General features: G+C 51.4%; 1 protein-coding gene across 3 annotated transcripts in view; it reads right to left on the bottom strand.

The window, feature by feature from the left end:
• Positions 1 to 10,315: 10,315 nt before the first annotated feature.
• The window catches only part of LOC140394373 (cytochrome P450 2K1-like), a 92,411-nt gene continuing 75,534 nt past the window's right edge, over positions 10,316 to 27,192 (bottom strand). For all 3 annotated transcript variants that reach the window (XM_072481574.1, XM_072481575.1, XM_072481576.1), the window contains 2 exons: positions 20,060 to 20,381; positions 10,316 to 10,801 (listed from right to left, as the gene is read on the bottom strand). The gene's annotated coding sequence lies outside the window, so the exon portion shown is untranslated. The remainder of the gene's footprint in view (positions 10,802 to 20,059; positions 20,382 to 27,192) is intronic.

Raw genomic sequence — 27,192 nt, 5'->3', positions numbered from 1 at the left:
CTCATCTGGGATCCCAACAAAATTGGGGGCTCTTTGCTTGGATTTAAAAAGTGTAATTCCTTGTTTGTCTTGGGAATTATTGGGCAGGATTCTCTATCCCACCAGATCCGTTTTCTGGCGTGCCGCGTCCCTGCTGGCAGCGGGACCCTCCATCTCGGCAGACGACCAATGGGGTTTCACATTGTGGCCACTCCCATGCTGTCGGGAAATCCACAGGCATGAGTGCTCTGCCGGTGAAGCGGCGGATCCCGTCGACGGAGAATTCAGCCCATCGGTTTTAAAGACAGTAAGTGTGAGGAGCTGTTGTTTTCAGTTGTTGATACTCTAACATATTAATAGGGAGTGACTTGTAAAATGGCTCTTTCAGAAGCTAAGTATTTCCTGGGTGTTGAAGAAATAACCCTGGGAGGTTTACAAATGTTGTTTAAAACGTACCTTCTGTAATTGGCGGACTAGATGCAGTTGCATTTACCTCCAGGGATGGGGAAGATAGAAGCAATTAAAGCAATAGCTCAGAATTTAAATTTGGAAGAGGTGCCAGAAACAGAACCTGAGTTGTGGCAAGAGTCATTGGCATTAGCTAAGATCCAATTGCAAATTAAACAATTACACCATGTTGAAAAAATTAGACAGCTGGAATGGATGGCATGGTAGCACAGTGGTTAGCACTGTTGCTTCACAGCGCCACGGTCCCAGGTTCGATTCCGGCTTGGGTCACTTTCTGTGCGGAGTCTGCACGTTCTCCCCGTGCGTGCGTGGGTTTCCTCCGGGTGCTCCGGTTTCCTACCACAAGTCCCGGAAGACGTGCTTGTTAGGTAATTTGGACAGTGACCCAAGCAGGAATCGAACCTGCTCCCCTAGCACTGTGAAGCAACAGTGCTAATCACTATGCTGCCGTGCGCCCAATACGGTTGGACATGGCCAGGTGGCCCCTCCGATCGTGAAAACGAAAGCTGTTGGGAATTCCCAATACTGTCAACGAGAAGAGAAGTTCTGAGATTTCTGGGAATGAGTGGTTTCTACACAACATTTGTGCCACATTTTATCAGTGTGGTTGTTCCACTGACTGAACTTTTGAAAAAGAACAGGAAAGTTCATTGGGCGTCAGAATGCCAGGAGGCATTTGATAATCTGAAAACTGTGTGGAGAACAGCATCAGATTTGATGACACCAAATTATGTACGACAAGCAATTTAAGGTGGCCATTGATACAAATGATATGGGAGTTGGTGCTGTATTATTACAAGAAGATGGTAAAGGTATAGGATGAACTGTTGGTTATTTTTCCAGAAAACTATATGTTCTTGAGAAGTATTCAACCATCAAGAAGGAAACATTGAGCTTGGTATTGCTAATTATGTTGCTAACAATTCACCAAAGGCAGTTATTTATACAGACCATAATCCATTGAAGTTTCTGAAGAAGTTTAAAGATCATGATGCAAGACTATTTAAATGGAGTTTATTGTTACAACCATTTAACTTGAAATGTATACATGTAGCAGGAAGAGGAGGCATAAATGCAGATGGTTTATCATGACTTTTAGATGGTGGAAGGATGGAATGTTTAAAGTTGCGATGGAGAGACTGAAATGGACTATACTTATGCTTAAATATACATGCATGAATATGGCGAGATATGTATCGTAGTGTAATAGTCATCTTTAGTAATGAATAGTATTTAAAATTGAAAATAGTTTGGAAAATGAAGCCATCTTTTCATATTGCTGGTTCATTTTTTTAAGGGGGAAGGTGTGATGAATGTAAGAAATTGTCTTATTTTAAATTTTATTGCAGTAATGTTGTTAAAACTTGGGTTAAGGTGCATTCAGACTGCTAAAGAGGTAAGTAAGGTGTCATCAAGGTAACATAATTAGTGATTTGCAGGTGAATTGTTCTGCTAATAGATCTTGAGAACCATTTACTTGTTTACAGATAGCTTGCTAATGAAATATTGTTTATGGCTTAAGGACCCCTGGGATGTAGATAATTTACGAGAGGTATTGTGTTCGGTCCTGGCTAAACAAGTCATATCTTGTAAGAAGAGACAAAAGAATGTCTTATGCTTTGGGTACAGATAACGTAGTTAACAGAAGGAGCCAGATCGGTCTAAAAAGTCAGTTGGTCCTAGAACTCTCACCTGAACAGAGGTGTTTCAAAGGTTCTGTCTCCAAAGATTCTGCACAGAAAAGAAAGTATAAACTTGGCTATCAACTATATTCATGAGTGGTATTTCAAATATATTGGTTTGCTGAATTGGAAAATGGCGGCAGGTTTTGAAAGTAAGTTAAGGTTTTCTCTTTTTCTTAAGAACTGTTAACTTAACTGTAGAGCTATTTATTTGTTGCTACTGTGGTTAATTCTGTGTTTAAATTAATATAAAAGATACCAATTGGGCGTTGCTTTTAAAAAAATATATTTTTATTGGAAATGTTTCATGAGAACAAAATAACATAAAACAGATGCATCAAGAGACAAAGTAAAAAGTACACAATCAACAATAAAAATACATCCAGTCTTAATCCCCCAACATTAAACTAAACCCCCCTTAAAAACTGATGGTGTCTAACTCTTTGACAAAAGAAAAAAATGGCTGCCATCTTGGGTAGAATTCGTCTACTGACCCCTTGTGGTGTACGTGACCTTCTCCAAATGTAGGAAGTCCATGAGGTCACCCAACAAGGCCGGGGCATTGGGTGGAGTAGGAGAAAGGAAGAAACATCCTTTCCATCCTATATTTTGTTGAGATTGTTGAGGATCTTATATATTTCAATCAAATCACCCCTCACTCTTCTAAACTCGAGTGGAAAGAAATCCAGCCTGTCTTATCTTTCATCATAAGATGACCCGCTCACTCCAGTATCCATCCAGTAAACCTCCTCTGACCCACTTCCAATGCATTTATATCCTCTCTTAAATAAGGAGACCAAAATTGCACAATATTCGAGATGTGGTCCCACCACTGCCCTGTATAACTGAACCATAACATCCTTACTTTTATATTCATTTCCTCTTGTAGTAAAGAATAGCATTCCATTAGCCTTCTTGATTATGTGTTGCAACAGCATACTAACTTTATGTGACTCATGTACTAGGATACCTCGATCCCTCTGCACCTCCGAACTCTGCAGACATTCTCAATTTAAACAACACTCTGCTTTTTTATTCTTCCTGCCAAAGTGAACAACTTCACATTTCCCACATTACACTCCATCTCCAGATTTTTCCCAGACACTCAACCTATCTATATCCATCTGCAAACTCCTTTGTCCTCATCACAACATACTTTACTACCTATCTATGTGTCTCTGCAAATTTAGCTACCATGCTTTCGCTCCCTTCACCTAATTGATGTGAAATGCAAAATGTTGAGGTCCCAGCACAGATCCTCTGGGACTCCAGTCGTCACCATAAGACCATAAGATACAGGAGCAGAATTAGGCCATTCGGCCCATCAGTTGAATAAACTTGGTTTGTTCTCACTGGAACGACCGAGGTTGAGGGGTGACCTGATAGAGGTCTACAAAATTATGAGGAGCATAGACAGAGTGGATAGTCAGAGACTTTTTCCCAGGGTAGAGGGGTCCATTACTGGGGGGAATAGGTTTAAGGTGCGAGGGGAAAGGTTTAGAGGAGATGTATGAGGCGCATTTTGTACACAGAGGGTAGTGGGTTCCTGGAACACGCTACCGAAGGAGGTTGTGGAAGCAGGGACGTTTAAGGGGCATCTTGACAAATACATGAATAGGATGGGAATAGAGGGATACGGACCCTGGAAGTGTAGAAGATTTTAGTTTAGACGGGCAGCATGGTCGGCGCAGGCTTGGAGGGCCGAAGGGCCTGTTCCTGTGCTGTACTTTTCTTCTACGTCATCTTCTTCACAGCCTTCAACACGTCATTGATGACGATGAACATCTTGCCAAGGTCATCCCCACACCCCCACTACTTGCCTTCAAACAACCGCGCAACCTCAAACGAACCATTGTTTGCAGCAAACTACCCAGTCTTCAGAACAGTGACCACGACACTACACAACCCTGTCATGGCAATCTCTGCAAGACGTGCCAGATCATTGACATGGATACCACTATTACACGTGAGAACACCACCCACCAGGTACGCGGTACATACTCGTGCGACTCGGCCAACGTTGTCTACCTCATACGCTGCAGGAAAGGATGTCCCGAAGCGTGGTACATTGGCGAGACCATGCAGACGCTGCGACAACGAATGAACGGACATCGCGCAACAATCACCAGGCAGGAATGTTCCCTTCCAGTCGGGGAACACTTCAGCAGTCAAGGGCATTCAGCCTCTGATCTCCGGGTAAGCGTTCTCCAAGGCGGCCTTCAGGACCCGCAACAACGCAGAATCGCCGAGCAGAAACTTATAGCCAAGTTCCGCACACATGAGTGCGGCCTCAACCGGGACCTGGGATTCATGTCACATTACATTCATCCCCCACCATCTGGCCTGCGAAATCCTACCAACTGTCCTGGCTTGATACAATTTACACCTCTTTAACCTGGGGTTACCCCATCTCTGGATCTGTAAAGATTTAATCACCTGCTAATGCTCGCATTCCTAGCATTGTTTGGCATCTTTGAATTTGTCTATATCTGTGTTTCTGGAACAGACCTCTGCATTCACCTGAGGAAGGAGCAGCGCTCCGAAAGCTAGTGACATCGAAACAAACCTGTTGGACTTTAACCTGGTGTTGTAAGACTTCGTACTGTGCTCACCCCAGTCCAACGCCGGCATCTCCACATCATGGGTACTTTTCTTTGTTTTTGAGTCTGCTCTGCCATTCAATCATGGCTGATATGTTTCTCATCCCTGTTCTCCTACCTTGCCCCCATAACATTTGATCCCCTTATTAATCAAGAACCTATCTATCTCTGTCTTAAAGACACTCAGTGATTTGGCCTCCACAGCCTTCTGCGGCAATGAGTTCCACAGATTCACCACCCTCTGGCAGAAGAAATTCCTCATCTCTGTGTTAAAGGATCGCTCCTTCAGTCTGAGGCTGTGCCCTCGACTTCTAGTTTCTCTTACCAGTGGAAACATCCTCTCCACGTCCACTCTATCCAGGCCTGTCAGTATCCTGTAAGTTTCAATACGATCGGCACGGTGGCACAGTGATTAGCACTGCTGCCTCACAGCGCCAGGGACCCAGGTTCAATTCCAGCCTTGTCTGTGTGGAGTTTGCACTTTCTCCCTGTGTCTCCATGGGTTTCCTCCGCGTGCTCCGGTTTCAAAGAACAAAAAACAATGCAGCACAGGAACAGCCCCTTCGGCCCTCCAAGCCTGTACCGGTCATGATACCACCCTTGGCCAAAACATTCTCCCAATCAGACAAAGACTCATTTATGCACACTCTCTTTTTTCTGCCAGCCAACCTTTCTTCTATCCATGCTAATATGTTACTCCTACACAATGACATTTTATTTTCCACAATAACCTTTGATATGGCACCTTACCAAATGCCTTCTGGAAATCCAAGTACAACACGTCTACAGGTTCTCCTTTATCCACAACACATGTTACTCCTTCAAAGAACCAGACAGAACTGCCATGCTGTTCTTCAAAATAGTTTCACAGGATCTTTCATGTCCACCCGAAAGAACTGATGGATCCACAGTTTGGTGTCTCATCTGAAAAATGGATATTCACTAAGAGCTGCAAAAGACTTGAAGTGGTAATTATTTCAATGAAACCAGAATATATCCTCAGGAGATTTCCCAAAGATGTGCTGAATCAACATAATCCTTGTTCGGTTTATGTCATCGGTATTGTCAGCTGATCTTTTTCTTCCTCTTGTCAAAACTAGATATTGAGCCAGAAACCTCTCTGAAATTTGCTCAGCATTCATCTACCTGGCACTTGCAGCAACGCTACCCCAGATCAATTCGAGCATTGAGTGCTTCTCAGTCAGAAAACAGATTCATTAAATTAGCATCATAAATATTGTTATTGTACATAAGGAAGCAAAGACAGGAGCCATATTAAAGATAATGTGACACTATAATATAATCTTTATTAGTGTCACAAGTAGGCTTACATTAACACTGCAATGAAGTTACTGTGAAAATCCCCTCGTCGCCACACTCCGGCATCTGTTCGGATACACTGAGGAAGAATTAAGAATTTCCAATCCACCTTAGCTGCACATCTTTGGATTTGTGGGTGGAAACCGGAGCACTGGGAGGAAACCCATGCAGACACGAGGAGAACGTGCAGACTCTGCACAGACAATGACCCAAGTCGGGATCGAACCCAGGTCCCTGGTGCTGTGAAACAACAGTGCTAACCAATGTGCTACCGTGCCGCCCGTAGCATCATCACCTTTATTCAATTTTATTTTCGCAGACGATCCATTTTCTTTCTTAAACTAATGCACACAGACACCAGAAAAAAATGTGGAGTGTCTGTAAAGAGAAACAGCAAATAGAGTCAAAGAGTCATACAGCACAGAAAAGGTCCTTCGGCCCATCACATCTGGGTCACTATTTTAAGACAATCACTTTTCCAGAGAATTTGAATAACAATTAACATTAGCAACTAATTTAAATGTAAGTGATGCACAAGCCTCCAGTCTGTCCGCACTGCAGTACTTATTTGACTGTTGCTAGGAGTATTGGAGTGGAAAAGGGCTAAAAGTGAAAAGTTAAATCCTTTCTTCAACGGCTGTCTTCCCCTTTTGTTCTTCAAGCCCTACCCTCCTTTCTCTCGCTCAAAAACCTATTACAATTCTAACTTTACCAGTTCTGATGAAAGTTCATCGACCGCAGATGCTGACTCTCTGCTCCTCTCTCCACAGATACTGCCAGACCTGCTGAGTGCTTCACGTATTTGTGTGTGTGTGTTTGTTCTAGTTAAATCCCTTGATGTTCATGAATGTGGATGGATTCAGGAACTAACCAAAACAAAGTTTTAAAATTGAAGATTTCAAATGACATTGATGGCAGCTGCCCATCTCTGTGCCCAGGGCCTGTGCCAGTACTTGTTATGCTTCTCGAGACTGATTTGTGAGTGGCAGTCCCTTTTGCAGCTGGCACAGATGTTGACTGGCCTGAGGTTGACTGATGGTTTTCCCTTCTGGAAGGTTCTTTTATCCACCATTTGTCATTCCCTTGATGCTCTGTTTTTTGATTTGATTTGATTTATCATTGTCACATGTATTAGTATACTGTGAAAAGTATTGTTTCTTGCATGCTGTACAAACAATGCATACCGTACTTAGGGAAGGAAGGAGAAACTGCAGAATATCATGTTACAGTTATAGCAAGGTGTAGAGAAAAGATCAACTTAATACGAGGTAGATCCATTCAAAAGTCTGTTGGCAGTAGGGAAGAAGCTGTTCTTGAGTTGGTTGGGACGTGACCTCAAACTTTGGTATCTTTTTCCTGACGAAAGAAGGCGGAAGAGAGTATGTCCGGGGTGCGTGGGGTCCTTAATTATGCTGGCTGCCTTTCCGAGGCAGCGGGAATTATAGATAAAGTCAATGGATGGGAGGCTGGTTTGCGTGATGGATTGGGCTACATTCACGACCTTTTGTAGTTTCCTGCGGTCTTGGGCAGAGCAGGATCCATACCAAGCTGTGATACAACCAGAAAGAATGCTTTCTATGGTGCATCTGTAGAAGTTGGTGAGGGTCGGAGCTGACATGCCAAGTTTCCTTAGGCTTCTGAGAAAGTAGAGTTGGTGGGCTTTCTTAACTATAGTGTCGGCATGGGGGGACCAGGACAGGTTGTTGGTGATCTGTACACCTAAAAACTTGAAGCTCTCGACCCTTCCTACTTCGTTCCCATTGATGTAGACAGGGGCATGTTCTCCACTATGCTTCCTGAAGTTGATGACAATCTCCTTCGTTTTGTTGACATTGAGGGAGAGATTATTGTCGTTGCACCAGTTCACCAGATTCTCTATCACATTCCTGTACTCTGTCTCGTCATTGTTTGAAATCCGACCCACTACAGTGGTGTCATCAGCAAATTTGAAAATCGAGTTGGAGGGGAATTTGGCCACACAGTCATAGGTGTATAAGGAGTATAGTAGGGGGCTGAGGACACAGCCTTGTGGGGCACCGGTGTTGAGGATGATCGTGGAGGAGGTGTTGTTGCCTATCTTTACTGATTGTGGCCTGTGGGTTAGAAAGCTCAGGATCCTGTCGCAGAGGGAGGAACCGAGGCCAAGGCCACGGAGTTTGGAGATGAGTTTCGTAGGTATGATGGTGTTGAAGGCTGAGCTGTAGTCGATAAATAGGAGTCTGACATAGGTGTCTTTGTTATCTAGGTGTTCCAGGGTAGAGTGCAGGGCCATGGAGATGGCATCTGCTGTGGACCTGTTGCAGCGGTAGGCAAACTGTAGTGGATCAAGGCAATCCGGGAGGCTGGAGTTGATTCGTGCCATGACTAACCTTTCGAAGCACTTCATGATGATGGATGTCAGAGCCACTGGATGATAGTCATTAAGGCACGCTGCTTGACTTTTTTTTGGTACAGGGATGATGGTCATCTTCTTGAAGCAGATAGGGACCTCAGATTGTTGAAAAGAGAGGTTGAAGATGTCTGCGAATACCCCCACCAGCTGATCCGCGCAAGACCTGAGTGCCCGTCCGGGTACCCCATCCGGGACAGTGGCTTTCTGTGGGTTGACCTTCGAGAAGGTTGCTCTGACGTCTGCAGTGGTGATCTCAGATACAAGTTCATCCGTGGCTTCTGGGGTAGAGGGCTCGCTCTCGCTGACCTCTTGCTCAAAGCGGGCATAGAATACGTTGAGCTCATCAGGGATGGGTGCGTTGGAGCCGACGATTTTACATGCCTTCATCTTGTAGCCCGTTATGTTTTGCAGACCTTGCCATAGACGGCGGGGATCCGTGTGGCTAGCCTGGGACTCGAGCTTGGTCCGGTACTGTCTTTTGAAAATGAAAAAATGAAAATCACTTATTGTCACAAGTAGGCTTCAATGAAGTTACTGTGAAAAGCCCCTAGTCGCCACATTCCGGCACCTGGTCAGGGAGGCTGTTACGGGAATTGAACCGTGCTGCTGGCCTGCCTTGGTCTGCTTACAAAGCCAGCAATTTAGCCCTGTGCTAAACAGCCCCTTTGTGCTAAACAGCCCCTTTTGGCATCTTTGATGGATCTCCTTAGATCATATCTGGCTTTCTTGTAGAGGACAGGGTCACCTGACGTGAACGCCTCAGACCTAGACTTCAGCAAGCAGTGGATATCCCTGTTCATCCAGGGTTTCCGGTTGGTAAACACGCGGATTTGTTTCTTTGGCACACAGTCTTCTACATACTTACTAATGAAGTCAGTTACTGTAGTGGCGTACTTGTTCAGGCTGGTCGCAGAGGTTTTAAATACTGACCAGTCCACTGACTCTAAGCAGTCCCGTAGGAGATCATCCGATTCCTCAGACCAACAATGCACGACTTTCTTTGACGGATTCTCCCGCTTCAGTTTTTGCTTATAAGCCGGAGCAGGAGTACAGCCTCATGGTCAGGTTTGCCAAAGTGTGGGCGGGCGATAGAGCGGGAGGCATGTTTGATATTTGTGTAGCAATGGTCCAGGATGTTTGGGCCTCTGGTGGAACAGGTCACGTGTTGGTGGTAATTTGGTAGTACCCTCTTGAGCTTGGCCTGATTGAAGTCCCCAGCTACAATGAACAAGGCCTCGGGATGTTCGTTTCAAGGCTATTTGTGGTGGTGAATATTTCGTCCAGTGCGATTTTCACATTTGCATGGGGTGGGATGTAAACTGACGTCAGGATAACGGAGCTGAACTCCTGCGGAAGGTAGGAGGGGCGGCATTTTAGCATCAGGTATTCTGGGTCCGGGGAGCAGAAACACACCAGTGTTGCTACATTTAGGCACCAGGAGGTGTTGATTAGGAGGCAGACCCCACCTCCCCTAGCCTTGCCTGAGGCCGCCGTACGGTCCATTCGGTGGATTGAGAAGTCCTCTGGTTGTAGGGCACAGTCCGGTGAAGCAGGAATGAGCCTTGTCTCTGTGAAACAGAGCACACAGCAGTCCCTTAGTTCTCTTTGAAAAGTGAGTCTGGCTTGTTTTCTAGAGATTGGACATTAGCTAGGAGTAAGCTAGGCAGAGGGGCTTTGGGGCCGCGTTGTTTCACTCTCACCTGCACTTTTTCCATGCTTCCTGGAGTGACTGCTTCTTTTCGGGCCTGGGAGACGGTGAGAGTATGCAGTGTTAAGGGAATAGTTGCATCCAATGAGGTTATTCACTCTGGTCGGTGTGTGGATGGAGGATTTGTTGCCTTGTTTTGTGAGGGCCACAAAGAATCCAGCCCGAGTTTTAAGGATACAAAGTAATAACATTTATTTACAATAACATATATATAACAGCAGCAGCAACTTCCCTTGCTGCACACTCCTTCCTGCTGTTTCCAAACTGGCTAGCTTTATTTATATTTGGAGTTTACTAATGATTTCTCCGCCCCCCTCATTGGGGAAGCTCATACTCCCACAGGATTGTGGGATTGTCATTAGTCCCCAGCCAATGGTAACCAGGCAGGTTATAACATCTTGCTTGCGGTTCCTGCGTCGGTAGGTGGATCTGCGCGGTCGAGCGTTCCGGGTCGCTGTCGGGCTGCGGTTTGTCTTCACAGGTTGGTGGATGTCCAGACCATGCTCCGGCGTGGATGGTGTGAAGGCCGGTAAGTGAATGACGTCTCTGGGATCGCGGTTACGGATGAGGCGATGGCCAGGTCCGTGTGTTGGGGTCCGTAGGGTCCTTTCCAGATTGTGGTCTTCCTTCAGAGGACGGAGGATCTCTAGACCTGCAAATAAATTGAAAAGAGCAGTATTAGTGATTGTTAGGCTGTGGGAGTTGATTTTTAGGAGTGTGGGGCGACTGTAGAGGGTAAGTAGTTGAATTAGAACATTGTTAGAGAGCTTAAAAGAATGAGAATGAAGTTTTAGAAGCATAGAACGAGAATAAAAGATAGAATTAGAGGGTATGCTGGGCACAGCTTGCAAGACGTCGCCTCGCTCCGGCGCCATTCTATTTGCTTTTTCCCCCTTTCTCACAGCTTGTCTGCAGGCATTCCAGTCAGCAAGGGCTTCCCATACATCAGCATTGACCCCGTTTCGCTTGCAGACATCCTTGTATCGCACATGTGGGCAAACTGCTGGCCTTGTGTCAATAGCAAATCTGCCAAAGAACATCAGCAGAATTCTCGGTTCCTGAGACGTCAGGGCAGGATTTGTTGACTTCCATGACAGCAAAACTGGTGCCACACCCGGACCGATTCAGCAACTGTTAAGGGGCTAACACCGGTGCCAGGTGGAACACAATCCATTCCAATGAGAAATGGAGCCGGATTCACCGGTTTCGCAATTGACACTCGGGAGGCTGACAAGCTGTCGCCGCATATACAGACTTCATTCCCCACACACACCATCCCAGCCAACAAGATGGCAGCAAGGAGAACGGCCCTTAGATTTACGGACGCCGAGCTCGAGACCCTCCTGGATGCCATGGAGGAGAGACGGGCCACCCTGTACCCTGGCCCGGGAAGGAGGCTGCCAACCGCCACCGGTCGCCATGCCTGGGCACAGGTTGCAGAGGCAGTTAGCGCCACCAGCAACACCGTCAGAACCAGCCTGCAGTGCCGTAAGAATCGGCACAACCTCTTCAGGGTGGCCAGGGTGAGTAGGCAGCACCGTGCCCCTGGCACCAACTACCATGCCATACATCCGTAACCCCACCCTCTCCACCCAGAGGGCAGCTGAAACCCAACCTTGCACCTCTTGCCAGCACCCACACCGGCCGCCATGGCCGGGTGCCCTGCTCACTGAAGCCACCGGCTACCCACCCCCTGGGCTTCATGCGTCGGACTGTTTAACACATTGCGTTATCTGTTTCTACCCACCCTCCCACTCCCAGAAGAAGGCTGCCCATAACCACCGGGAGCGGGAGAAAATGGAACTGCAGCCCCTCACCGTGGCAGAGCAGCAGGGTCCTGGACGTAGTCGGCAGGCTCGAGGAAAGGGAAGTCGCCAGCGTGGAGATCGGCCATGGGCAAGGAAGTGAGACTTTGCAGAGTTGCGGTTCCCCATGTCACATGTGTCAAACCCCCAACACCACCCTCACTCCCACAACACCCTTACCCCCACACAACCCTCACCCCCAAACAACCATCACCCCACACCACCCTCATCCCCTCACCACCTCCACATCATCCTCATCCTCACACCACCCTAAAAGCGCCATCATCTCCACATCACTCTAACCCCCACACCACACCATACCATCCTCACTCACACACAACCCTCATACCGCCCTCACCCCCACACCACCCTCACCCCCACACCACACTCACCCCCACACCACCCCTGCACCGTCCTGATCCGCTACACAACCTTCATACCACCTTCACCCCCACACCACCCTCACTCCCACACCACCCCTGCACCATCCTGATCCGCACACAACCTTCATACCACCCTCACTCCCACACCACCCTCACCCCCACACCACCCTCACCCCCACATCCCCCTCACCCCCACTCCACCCTCACCCCCACACCACCCTCACTCCCACACCACCCCTGCCCCATCCTCATCCACACACAACCCTCATACCACCCTCACCCCCACACCACCCTCACCCCCACACCACCCCTGCACCATCCTGATCTGCACACAACCTTCATACCACCCTCACTCCCACACCACCCTCACCCCCACACCACCCTCACCCCCACACCACCTTCACTCCCACACCACCCCTGCACCATCCTCATCCACACACAACCCTCATACCGCCCTCACACCAACACCACCCTCACCCCCCCACCACCTCTGCACCATCCTGATCCGCACACAACCTTCATACCACCCTCACTCCCACACCACCCTCACCCCCACACCACCCTCACCCCCACATCCCCCTCACCCCCACACCACCCTCACCCCCACATCCCCCTCACCCCCACACCACCCCCACACCATCCTGATCCTCACACAACCCTCATACCACCCTCACTCCCACACCATCCTCACTCCCACACCACCCTCACCCCCACATCCCCCTCACCCCCACACCACCCTCACCCCCACATCCCCCTCACCCCCACACCACCCTCACTCCCAGATCCCCCTCACCCCCACGCCACCCCTGCACCATCCTGATCCTCACACAACCCTCATACCACCCTCACTCCCACACCACCCTCACCCCCACACCACCCTCACTCCCACACCACCCTCACTCCCACATCCCCCTCACCCCCACACCACCCTCACTCCCACATCCCCCTCACCCCCACATCACCCTCACTCCCACACCACCCTCACTCACACACCACCCTCACTCCCACATCCCCCTCACCCCCACACCACCCTCACCCCACATCCCCCTCACCCCCACATCACCCTCACTCCCACACCATCCTCACTCCCACACCACCCTCACTCCCACACCACCCTCACTCCCACACCACCCTCACTCCCACTCCACCCTCACTCCCACACCACCCTCACCCCCACACAACCCTCACCCCCACACCACCCTCACTCCCACATCACCCTCACTCCCACACCACCCTCACCCCCACACCACCCTCACTCCCACACCACCCTCACCCCCACATCCCCCTCACCCCCACACCACCCTCACCCCCACACCACCCTCACCCCCACATCCCCCTCACCCCCACACCACCCCTGCACCATCCTGATCCTTACACAACCCTCATACCACCCTCACTCGCACACCATCCTCACACCCACACCACCCTCACACCCACATCCCCCTCACCCCCACACCACCCTCACCCCCACATCCCCCTCACCCCCACACCACCCTCACCCCCACATCCCCCTCACCCCCGCACCACCCCTGCACCATCCTGATCCTCACACAACACTCATACCACCCTCACTCCCACACCACCCTCACCCCCACACCACCCTCACTCCCACACCACCCTCACTCCCACATCCCCCTCACCCCCACACCACCCTCACTCCCACACCACCCTCACTCCCACACCACCCTCACTCCCACATCCCCCTCACCCCCACACCGCCCTCACTCCCACACCACCCTCACTCCCACATCCCCCTCACCCCCACACCACCCTCAATCCCACACCATCCTCACTCCCACACCACCCTCACTCCCACATCCCCCTCACCCCCACACCGCCCTCACTCCCACACCACCCTCACCCCCACACCACCCTCACCCCCACATCCCCCTCACCCCCACACCACCCCTGCACCATCCTGATCCTCACACAACCCTCATACCACCCTCACTCCCACACCACCCTCACCCCCACACCACCCTCACTCCCACACCACCCTCACTCCCACATCCCCCTCACCCCCACACCACCCTCACTCCCACACCACCCTCACTCCCACACCACCCTCACTCCCACACCACCCTCACTCCCACACCACCCTCACTCCCACATCCCCCTCACCCCCACACCGCCCTCACTCCCACACCACCCTCACTCCCACATCCCCCTCACCCCCACACCACCCTCAATCCCACACCATCCTCACTCCCACACCACCCTCACTCCCACATCCCCCTCACCCCCACACCGCCCTCACTCCCACACCACCCTCACCCCCACATCCCCCTCACCCCCACACCACCCTCAATCCCACACCATCCTCACTCCCACACCACCCTCACTCACACACCACCCTCACTCCCACACCACCCTCACTCCCACATCACCCTCACTCCCACACCACCCTCACCCCCACACAACCCTCACCCCCACACCACCCTCACTCCCACATTACCCTCACTCCCACACCACCCTCACCCCCACACCACCCTCACCCCCACACCACCCTCACTCCCACACCACCCCCACTCCCACATCATCCTCACCCCCACACCACCCTCACTCCCACACCACCCTCACCCCCACACCACCCTCACCCCACCTCCCTCACCCCCACACCACCCTCACTCCCACACCACCCTCACCCCCACACCACCCTCACCCCCACACCACCCTCACTCCCTCACTATCCTCACCCCCACACCACCCTCACCCCCACACCACCCTCACCCCCACATCACCCTCACCCCCACACCACCCCTGCACCATCCTGATCCGCACACAACCCTCATACCACCCTCACTCCCACACCACCCTCACCCCCACACCACCCTCACCCCCACATCCCCCTCACCCCCACACCACCCTCACTCCCACACCACCCTCACTCCCACACCACCCTCACTCCCACACCACCCTCACCCCCACACAACCCTCACCCCCACACCACCCTCACTCCCACATCACCCTCACTCCCACACCACCCTCACCCCCACACCACCCTCACCCCCACACCACCCTCACTCCCACACCACCCTCACCCCCACATCCCCCTCACCCCCACACCACCCTCACCCCCACACCACCCTCACCCCCACATCCCCCTCACCCCCACACCACCCCTGCACCATCCTGATCCTCACACAACCCTCATACCACCCTCACTCGCACACCATCCTCACTCCCACACCACCCTCACCCCCACATCCCCCTCACCCCCACACCACCCTCACCCCCACATCCCCCTCACCCCCACACCACCCTCACCCCCACATCCCCCTCACCCCCACACCACCCCTGCACCATCCTGATCCTCACACAACCCTCATACCACCCTCACTCCCACACCACCCTCACCCCCACACCACCCTCACTCCCACACCACCCTCACTCCCACATCCCCCTCACCCCCACACCACCCTCACTCCCACACCACCCTCACTCCCACACCACCCTCACTCCCACACCACCCTCACTCCCACACCATCCTCACTCCCACACCACCCTCACTCACACACCACCCTCACTCCCACACCACCCTCACTCCCACACCACCCTCACCCCCACACAACCCTCACCCCCACACCACCCTCACTCCCACATCACCCTCACTCCCACACCACCCTCACCCCCACACCACCCTCACCCCCACACCACCCTCACTCCCACACCACCCCCACTCCCACATCATCCTCACCCCCACACCACCCTCACTCCCACACCACCCTCACCCCCACACCACCCTCACCCCCACATCCCCCTCACCCCACCTCCCTCACCCCCACACCACCCTCACCCCCACACCACCCTCACCCCCACACCACCCTCACTCCCTCACCATCCTCACCCCCACACCACCCTCACCCCCACATCACCCTCACCCCCACACCACCCCTGCACCATCCTGATCCGCACACAACCCTCATACCACCCTCACTCCCACACCACCCTCACCCCCACACCACCCTCACCCCCACACCACCCTCACTCCCCCCCCCCCCCCCCCCCCCCCCCCAGCTTGTGATCTAATTATGCGTCCTGTCTTGGGTCTTGCAGGAACTGCTGATGATGGGGAAGGTCCGTCTGGTATCACCCGCCCCCAGCCACAGCCAGTGCCACAGCGGATCCCTCCCGTGTGCTGAGCAACAATGATGACGCCCACACGGAGGGGACCCCTGCCTGAGACCCAGGAAACCCCGGAGCGCGAGTCCGAGGATGACACGGATTTTCCATCCCAGCTATCTCCAATACCATCAACCATCCCACAGGCACTCACCTTCGTTGGGCACTTTAGTGAAGAGGCTCCTGTGCCACTTCTGGTGTGCACTACGCCACCTACTCTGGTACAGCATGTGGAGGTAGGAGCACCCGAGGGGGTGTACGGTCAGAGGGCGGGCCGACCCCAGGGGCTTGCTGCCGTCTGGATGGGTTCCGAGCATCTGGAATGGAGAGTCCCATCTATTGTAGAGATGCAGAGCCAGGGGCTGCATGAGGGGATTCAGCACCTGTAGGTGTAGGTGGAGGAGTCCAACCGCCTGCAGGAGCAGGAGGTGGTGCCGACAATGCATGCCACCCAGGCCAACACTGGCGTCCGTGGTGGAGACCTTGGAGGGCGAGGGTTTTGGCTATGAATCAGCATGTCCAAGGCTTAGAGCAATCTGTGCAGGTGGTGGCCGAGGCCCAGGACTTCCTTCTCACAGACCATCATGTTCCAGCACCACTTGGACATTGCAGTGGCGCTCCTGGGCCTGGTCCAGTCACAGTGGGCCATGGCTGGGAGTGTCAGTGGCATTGCCCAGGTGCTGGCCGACATGGCACAGAGCGAGGCGGCCCAGTCCCAGAGGGATATGGTGCAGTCAGTGGCTGATGTGGCGCAGTCCCAGATGGAGGTGGTCCCCTCCTGACCGCGAGCATGCAGATCCTGGCCGAGACGAGAGAAGGCCTGCAGGACTGCCATAGCCAGGTGGCGGGGAGCCTCAGAGGATAGCTCCGCTCGCACCCCCATCCCATGGAGTAGCCCGGGGGCCACCAGGCACTCAAGGGAGGAGGCGATGATGGGGCCCGTGACTGTGACTCCTGCAGGGGAGGTGCCGGAACACCACAGCACCTCGAACACCACCACCCCGCCTCCTGTCCCTGGCGCATCTAGTGGGTAGTGGGCAGAACAGGGCAGCACTACGCCACCCGGGACACCCGAGCAGTTGGGCCCGTTCGCCCCAGAAGACAACCGCCAATGGGGACCCAGTTTGCAGGGCGGGAATCACAGTTCGCCGCCGACTCTCTTGAAGTACTGTCTCGGGACCCAGAAGATGTAGCGTTAGGGCCAGGAAGTTAGGCACCAGTTACATTGGCACAGTATAGTGATAGGAGATAAGGCACAAATCTGTACATATTTGTTGACATTAAACATCTGTTCACACAGTTACAACCTGCCTTGATGTTCTGTCTGAAGGGTGTGAGGGATGGGCTGGTCTGGGCTGGCTAGAGACGGGGAATGGGTAGATGTTGTGGGTGGGGAGGACTGGACTTTCCTCCCCCCTCCCCCATCCCCACCGTCCCCACTTCTACCAGGGATCCTATGGGACTGTGTGATGGAATGGCCAGCTCGCATGCAGGGATCACCCAGGTGGACAGTGGGAAGTGCTACCGTGGGCAAGAGTCAGATGTTTACGAACGATGTGGAGCATCTGAGCTCATCGCAGAGTGGGTTGTCATCATCCTACATCCCATTGACCAGACCCGCTGTGACTGCCAACCCAGGGCCCCGTAGCGCGGCAAGTATGTGGTGGTTGGAGGTCGGGAAGGGGTGGGGGGTGTGGGGGTTCATGCGTTGTCCGTCCCCCTGGCCAATTCCCCCCTCCCCCCGTTGGTGAACCTGGGGGAGATCAGAGCGTCCCGTGCACATTGGCCCTGGAGCACACCTTGTGCGGCCTCCCGTGCATCTCCTCCTCCTGTGCCTGTTAGGAGGCCAGCTCTCCATCCTGAGAGGCTGCCTCCTGTTCCTCTGCTGCACGCTCCGCTGTTGCACACTCCGTTGCTGCAGCTTCCTCCTCCTCAAGCAGCCCCAACTCATACAGCCGCAGTGTATCTCCCAAGGCTATGGCGACTAGGAGGAAGGCGACCATTGCTGAATGTATTCCAATATCCATTTCTGCAGGGGGTGAAAGGCCGACATGTTAGCATGGTGTGTACCCCCATGCCCAACAAGGTCCCAATGGCCTCATGGCGCCCTTGGTCGACACTGCGGACTCTGTCCCTGCATGATCCCCTCCCCCCCTCCTCTCTGCACCCCGGCCCTATCGGTGGCTGGAACCGGGAGGCCTCTGGCCCTGGTGCCCGTCCTAGCTACCAGGGGTACCATTGGCTGGCACCACTCTTGCAAGTGGTACGCTCCGCAGCACCCCGGGTCCAGGGGGTGATCGGCGGGATGCATGTCACCCTACGAGCACCTGCAGATGCCAGGCCACTATAGGGGCAACAGTGGGCATTGCCCTGGGTGGGCCATCTGATCATAGAATCCCTAGTGCAGAAGGACGCCAGTTGACTCATTGCGTCCACACTGACCCTTCAAATGAACACTCTACCCGTACCTAATTCCCCCCTATTCCCATAACCCCATAACCTAACCTGCACAACTTTGGACTGTGGGAGGAAACCAGAGCACCCGGAGGAAACCCACGCAGACGCGGGGAGAACGTGCAGACTCCACACAGACAGTCACCCAAGTCGGAATTGACCTAGGTTCCTGGCGCTGCGCCACTGTGCTGCCCAAATGAATGATGCCATTGACAAATGCACCGCAGATAACCGGGTGGCGGCGGTGGGGGGGATGGCAGAGGGTGGGGTATGGGGGTGGTGGTGGTAGGGTGGGGGCTGGGGTGTGGGAGGTGGTGGTGTGGAGGGTGGTGTGCAAGGGTAGGGCTAGAGGGTGGTGGGGTGGGGGCACGCACACAGCCGGTGTCACTCTGTTTGACTAGGGGCCAAGGTGGGTGGTCAGTGGGGTGCGCAGCAAGGTGGTTGCCTTGTAGGCTGCGGCAACGGCAGTCCATGCCTGGACACTGCCCCAATCCTGTGGGGGGGGGTCACCCCGGCCCCACTCGGCCTGTTCCCCTGTCATCCCCCCCTCCCCTCCGGCCCTGTCAGGACCCCCCCCCCAAACACCGCACACCCCCATGCCCCCCCCGCCCCCCCCCCCCCCCCCCCCCCCCCACCCACCCCCCAGCCAGCCCGGCCAGTGTCCGGCCCGGCAGTCCATGGTCTCTATGTCCTACCTCTTCTCTCTCCCTCATCAGCCACGGCACTAGTTTCATGATTTTTAAAAGCACAAGTGAACGGCGCCGTCGGGAATTCGCACCAGTGGAGGCGGAGAGTACCGAGTCGGGCCTGCTAATGATATGCCAAAGGTGGTTACTGTACGTGCGTTCTGGAACGCATTGAAGCTGCTGTCGAGGCGACAGAGAATTGTGATTTGGCATGAAACTGGACCCCGCCACGATGCCCGATTTCGGCGTCGGAACCGATTCTCTGCCCAATCGCGTTTCCCGATTCTGGCGTCGGCCAATGGAGAATTCGCACTCCAAATATTTGGGAACACAGCCGTCATCCATTTGACACACATGCCCCTACCACTGACTCAAAAGGGTGAAGAAGCTGGGAATCCCTGCATGCTGGTGTACTTCCATATTCAGCACTCTGTCCTGCCAGGAGGTGCCCAATATTCACCTGTGGCAGCGACGGTGGAAGATGCTTAGCCACTGTTCTTGTCTCCTATAAGTTATCCATGCCTCGATACTGCAGAGGAAGGTTCTAGGAATGGAAGCCTGGTCCAGACACAGCTTTGTATTGTTGGTTGGCTTGCTGTTCGTCCACTCGATTTCTCAACATTGACATGGCAGCTGTGGCCCGGCCGATGATCCTGGTCCTGATTTTGGCATTAAGGGCTAGGCTGCTGGCAATTGTTGATCCAAGGTCTGTGAAACTGTCGATGAGCTCCAGAGTAGAGGCTGTCAATGTTGATGGAAGATGGAGTCCTTTTGTTGCAAATCTAAGATTTCAAATTGCAAAAGCAACAGATATTAGAAGTAGTCACTGATTGTACAGACAAATGTAATGCAGCAGGTACAGTATATGTAGATTTTTAGCAGCTGTTTGATCAGGTACCTAGTTACAAAGATTTAGGCATATGGTGTGAGGAGAAGTAACAGGATGGAGAGAAAAATGATTGATAGACGAGTTAGTGCAGATTGATGCTGTTTGGATTACAGCAGATGGCAGGCACAATTTAATGTGATAAAATGTGAAGTGAGACATTTTGGGGAGGAAAAGGCGGAATGGAAATTTACTATCAGTGGAAAGATGTTGAAAAGTGTGAATGAATAAAAAACGGCAGGGATTTAAAATAGATAATTTCTTGGAAGTACATCAAGAGGAAATAGTGACTTTACAGTAAGCACTAGTTAAGCCACCGTTAAAATGCTATGGCAATATCCAAAGGTTAGCAATGCAGCATAGATTCAGCAGAATATGCTGGGCATTGGTAATTATGGTTATGAACAAACACTTTAGATACTGGAACAATTCCACCAGAACAGAGAAAGCCAAGGTGACTTTTAATCAAAGTTTTTAAGAATAGGAACAGACTTGGTTGTGAGCAAAGAAAAACAATGTTTCCTTATTGGGCAATCAGTGACAAGGGATGATGAATTTAAAATTGTCATTAAGAAAGTGAGGAGAAAGATAGGAGCAAATGCTTTGTGCATGTTGATGGATGCTTTGCCACAAGAAATGATTGGGGCAGACTGCATTGTGTATTTTAAGGAAATAGTGAATAAACATTTGCAAAGGAACTTACAAGGCTACGGGAAGACAGCAGGACAGCAGTCAGATTAATTTGAACTTCACTAAAATCCAGCGTTGACATGGTGGATTGAACATCTATTGTTCTAATCCCCTTGTAAAGTCCACCAATCAGCAATCAATATAGGAACGCTTTGACGAAGAGTCATCCAGACCCAAAACTTTTGCTTCCTTCTCTCTCCACAGATGCTGTCAGGTCTGCTGAGATGGTCCAGTATTTTCCTTTGGCTTCAGATTCCAGCAACCGCAATATTTTGGTTTTAATACGGGAGAGTAGATCACTGACGGTAAAGTGCCTTTGAGATAATCTGCTAAATCATAGATTATCATAGAATTTACAGAGCAGAAGGAGGCCATTTGGCCCATCGAGTCTGCACTGGCCCTTGGAAAGAGCACCCTACCCAAGGTCAACACCTCCATCCTATCCCCATAACCCAGTAACCCCACCCAACACTAAGGGCAATTTTGGACACTAAGGGCAATTTATCAAGGCCAATCCACCTAACCTGCACATCTTTGGACTGTGGGAGGAAACCGGAGCACCCGGAGGAAACCCACGCAGACATGGGGAGGATGTGCAGACTGCGCACAGACAGTGACCCAAGCCGGAATTGAACCTGGAGCTGTGAAGCAATTATGCTATCCACAATGCTACCGTGCTAAATGTGGATGACTCAATAACAATTGTGCACTGACATTTTTTGTGGAGATTAGGCGTTGAAGGATATTTGTTTCACTAATAAATGCTCCAAAAGTTTAATTTTGAGCACTGCAGGCATGATTACACTTCATAGCAGTGAGTTATATGATATTGATGCATTGTGATACAGAATACTTAATTACATAGAATATATAACTCAGAAACAGGCCAATCAATTCAAACAGTCCATGCTGATTTTTTTGCTTCACTTAGATTTTTTAATAAAACGCAAGATGCAATATACTGGCCACTATATTATTTATTCACATTTTCTGTGGCATATTAATATTTAATCTTATAGGACCAGATTGTTATTATACCCAGCATATTGAAAAATTGATCCATTAGAATTTAACCTAATTCAATTCCTGCTAGTTTTGCTATTGCAATTAATACTTTCATTATTCGCTTTGCATAACATTTTGAGTTTGCAACGTTTACAATTATGATTACTCCCTCCAACACGGAACTGAAGATTGTATTGATTCTATCTTTTATATTATTCGAAACTGACATACTTGCATTATGATAGGGTAAAGGTATATTGGACTGAATCAGAATGTTGGTGAATTAACACCAAAAAACCGAATCTGCTGTTAACAAAACATTTTTTTCTCATTACTTCCAAAATATTAATGTTAGGGCAAACTGGCATTCAAGGCCACAATCCGTTTTATGATAATCTAGGTATATTTCTTAATTGCTATTGAAGGTATAATGGACTGGATTCTCTGCACCCCGACGCCGGAATCACGTCCGGCGCCGGGGCGGAGAATCCAGTTTCACGCATGAAATCAGGACTGGCGCCAGTTCCTCGATTCTCCGGCCCCCAAAATGTGGCCTACTCAGGGAGTACGCCGCACCGCGTATCCTCACCTGCGGCCATTGGCGAGGACCGCCCCTCTATTTTCCGTCCCCGTCAGGCCGAAGTCCCAACATTTCTAATGGTCCCAGCTGTTTGGGAAACTTAAGAGGCAGCTGCGGCTCAGTCCGTCACCACCATGGTTGGGGGTGGGCCGATTGGTGGGCGGGGGGGGGGTCTCATATGGGACTGGGCCTTTATTGTGCGGGCGGTCCAGGTCGGGCACACGGCCGATCAGGGGCACTATTTCCGGGGTCCAGGTCCGCGGTCTGAGTCCGCTATGGAGCACGGCGCGGCCGCCACCATTCAAATGCGCGGCCTCTGACCTGGAAGTGCTGGGTGCCATATCTGCAGCTGGAGCTGCGAGCTCCACGACTGCCTGCTAACCCCCAGCAGGGCTGTGAATCTGTGGCCTTTTGAAGCCCGTTTTTCTGGCGTAAAAGACCACAGTTTCCACGACGGCATGGGGACATAGTCCCTGAAACGGAGAATCCAGCCCAATATGTTTATTATTTTTCACTGTTAATTATTATGTTAATACCATATATTCATGGTAAAGTTTGAATGTACCTTGAACAACTGTTTTAATTAAATGTTAATGGCCAATAAATGATGTATGACTTCCCATTATGCTGACTGTATTTTTTGAAATGTGCCATAATTGAATTAAGTCCCGAAGAGAGCTCAAAAGCACAGACTCCAATTAGATTTAGGGATTGATCAAGGAATGAGTATGATTTTTTTCCACATCACAATCACAAATAGGAAATCTGTGGTAGAAACACAGAGGAAAAATCAGCGGTGATTTGGGGTACCCCCCCCCCCCCCAGAATTTTGGGTTGTGTTCCCTTCTTTTATCCAAGCACCAGATTCCAGAATTGCCCAGAATTGCCAATGATATCGCCCCTTTCCGCAGCAATTTCTAGGTGGCTGCCTCTGAAGCAACCAAACCCAAGATTAGCGCAGAATTCTGTACAGGTGGACAAAAGCAAAGTACTTGCAACATTTCCAAGCTGTTTTATTTTTGTACAAGACTGAAGGTGAATTACAACTTTTGGAGAAAAGGTTAATTTCCACCCAAAGTTCACTGCTGCTCTGTGGTTCCCCATTGAAGGACCTGAAATATTCCGTGTTGACAATCACATTAAGTCAGCTGCCACACTCCTGCCATTGATCCTCTTACATGCCCAGCTTTGCATCTTACCATGCCCATTTGAAACAAAAACATCAAGTCTCTTTTTTTTTTAAAAATACAATCTAAAAAAGCAACCCCTCAAACTCCTCCCCCCGTGCCTAAATAATAAATTAACATTAACACCCCGACTTAAGGCAACAGGTGTACACACCCCCTCAGACCCTTCCAGTGTAAATAACATAAACAGAAATAAAGTAAACCCCCCCTCCCCCCCGAGCTGCTGCTGCCATTGACCAATGTCTATCGTTCTGCCAGAAAGTCTAAGAACGGTTGCCACCGCCTAAAGAACCCTTGTACCGACCCTCTCAAGGCGAATTTCACCCTCTCCAATTTAATGAACCCTGCCATATCGCTGATCCAGGATTCCACGCTTGGGGGCCTCGTATCTTTCCACAAGGAGAATCCTTCGCCGGGCTACCAGGGACGCAAAGGCCAGAATTCCAGCCTCTTTCGCCTCCTGCACTCCCGGCTCCTCTGCCACCCCAAATATTGCGAGCCCCCAGCCAGGTTTGACCCTGGATCCTACCACCCTCGACACCGTCCTCGCTACGCCCTTACAAAATTCCTCCAGCGCTGGGCATGCCTAGAACATATGTGTGTGATTTGCTGGGCTCCCTGAGCACCTAACACACCTGTCCTCACCCCCAAAGAACCTGCTCATCCTTGTCCCGGTCATGTGTACCCTGTGCAGCACCTTAAACTGTATGAGGCTGAGCCTCGCGCACGAAGAGGAAGAGTTCACCCTCCCTAGGGCATCTGCCCACGTCCCCTCTTCGATCTCCTCTCCCAACTCCTCCTCCCACTTACCTTTCAACTCCACCACCGAGGCCTCCTCCTCCTCCTGCATCACCTGGTAAGTTTCCGAGATCTTCCCCACTCCCACCCACCCCCCCGAGAGCACCCTGTCCTGTACTGTGTGTGGCAGTAGCTGTGGGAATTCCACCACCTGCCGTCTGGCAAACGCCCTTACCTGTAAGTACCTGAAGGTGTTCCCCGGGGGGAGCCCATACTTCTCCTCCAGCTCACCCAAGCTCGCGAACTTCCCGTCCACAAACAGGTCCCCCAACTTTCGTATCCCTGCCCTGTGCCACCCCGAAAACCCTCCACCTGTCCTTCCTGGGGCGAACCGGTGGTTCCCCCGTAATGGGGTCCACGCCGAGGCCCCAACTTCCCCCCTATGCCGCCTCCACTGCCCCAAAATTTTGAGGGCCGCCACCACCACCGGGCACGTGGTATACCTCCTTGGAGGGAGCGGCAGCGGCGCCGTTGCCAGCGCCCCCAGACTCGTACCCACACAGGACGCCGTCTCCAGCCTCTTCCATGCAGCCCCCTCCCCCTCCATCACCCACTTGCGCACCATTGTCGCATTGGCAGCCCAGTAGTACCCACAGAGGTTGGGCAGCACCAGCCCCCCCCTATCTCTACTCCGCTCCAGGAACACCCTTCTCACCCTCGGAGTCCCTCGCGCCCACACAAACCCCATTATACTCCTGTTAACCCGCCTGAAAAAAGCCTTCGGGATAAACACGGGGAGGCACTGGAACAGGAACAAAAACCTTGGGAGCACCGTCATTTTGATTGACTGCACCCTACCCGCCAGGGACAGCGGCAACACGTCCCACCTCTTGAACTCCTCCTCCATTTGCTCCACCAGCCTTGTAAAGTTAAGCCTATGCAGGGCCCCCCAGCTCCTGGCCACCTGGACTCCCAAATATCTGAAGCTCCTCTCCGCCCTTTTTAGTGGGAGCTCGCCAATTCCCCTCTCCTGGTCCCCTAGCTGAACTACGAACAGCTCGCTCTTCCCCATATTGAGTTTGTACCCCGAAAAGTCCCCGAATTCCCTAAGGATCCTCATTACCTCTGGCATTCCTCCCACCGGGTCCGCCACATATAGCAGCAGGTCGATCAAGTCTCTTTATTAACCCAATGATGATACAAGACTGTCAGTCAAACAGCTTTTACATCTGCCTCCAATTTTATTCTAACGAATTAACGTTCAAAGAAAATTACATTTTTACACAATTTTTCTTCCGCCTCCCTATGATTTTTTCTCCTCAGGTGCCATTAGCTCTATCCTGAAGATTAATAAGCAGAATACTGAGGATGCTGGAAAATAGAAACAAGAACAGAGGATGCTGGGAACAAAAAACTCAGCAGGTCTACCAGCATCTGTATGGAGAGAAAGCAGAGTTAACAAAGGAGAGGCAGTGGCATAGTGGTGTTGTCACTGGACCCAAGACCCAATGCTCTGGGGACCTAGGTTCAAATCCCACCATGGCAGGTAGTGAAATTTGAATTCAATAAACAAAAAACCTGGATTTAACAGCTTAATGATGACCATGAAACTATTGTTGATTGTTGTAAAAACCCATCTGGTTCACTAATGTCCTTCAGGGAAAGAAATCTGCTGGTTTTACCTGGCCTGGCCTACATGTGACTCCAGACCCACACAGCCATGCAGTTGACTCTTAGCTGCCCCCACTGAAATGGGCTAGGCCAAGCAAGCCACTCAGTTCAAGGGTAATTAGGTATGGGCAACAAATGATGGTGATGCCCACATCCCAAGAACAAATAAAAAGATGTTGCTGCCAGATCTGCTGGATTTTTCCAGCATCCTCTTTTCTTGTTCCTGATGATTAATGTTTAATCCTTGGAGACTCCATCCAAATCCTGAAGGTTTGACAACTCTACCTCATTCATTGGGGACTTGATGATAGATACACATACCACATTTCAATTCTGGTGGCAACTTAACTACAACAGAAAGATAAAGAAGGTTAAAGGAACACTCTCAAAATAAAGGGACAGCCATTTAGAAGCGGGACAAGGAGAAATTCCTTCACTCAAACATTTTGTGAATCTTTGGACTGCTCTACCCGGGGGGGTGGGGGGGGGGCACGGTGACACATTGGTTAGCACTGCTGCCTCAGAGCACCATGGAGCCGGGTTCAATTCCAGCCTTGGGAGTTTGAAGTTTGCACATTCTCCACCGCCTGCGTGTGTTTCCTCCGGGTGCTCCAGTTTCCTCCCAAAGCCCAAAGATGTGCTGGTTTAGTGGATTGGCCACACTGAACTGCCCCACAGTGCTTAAAGATGTGCAGGTTAGGTGGGGTTACGGGGATGTGGTGGTGGAGTGGGCCTAGGCAGGGTGCTCTTTCGGGGGGTCGGTGCAGACCTGATGGGATGAATGGCCTCCTTCGGCACTGTAGGGATTCTATGGTCTTGAATGCTCAGCCAATGAG

This window comes from Scyliorhinus torazame, chromosome 17 (genome assembly GCF_047496885.1).
Source record: "Scyliorhinus torazame isolate Kashiwa2021f chromosome 17, sScyTor2.1, whole genome shotgun sequence".
Taxonomy (NCBI): domain Eukaryota; kingdom Metazoa; phylum Chordata; class Chondrichthyes; order Carcharhiniformes; family Scyliorhinidae; genus Scyliorhinus; species Scyliorhinus torazame.
This window is presented reverse-complemented; position numbering and strand designations above follow the sequence as displayed.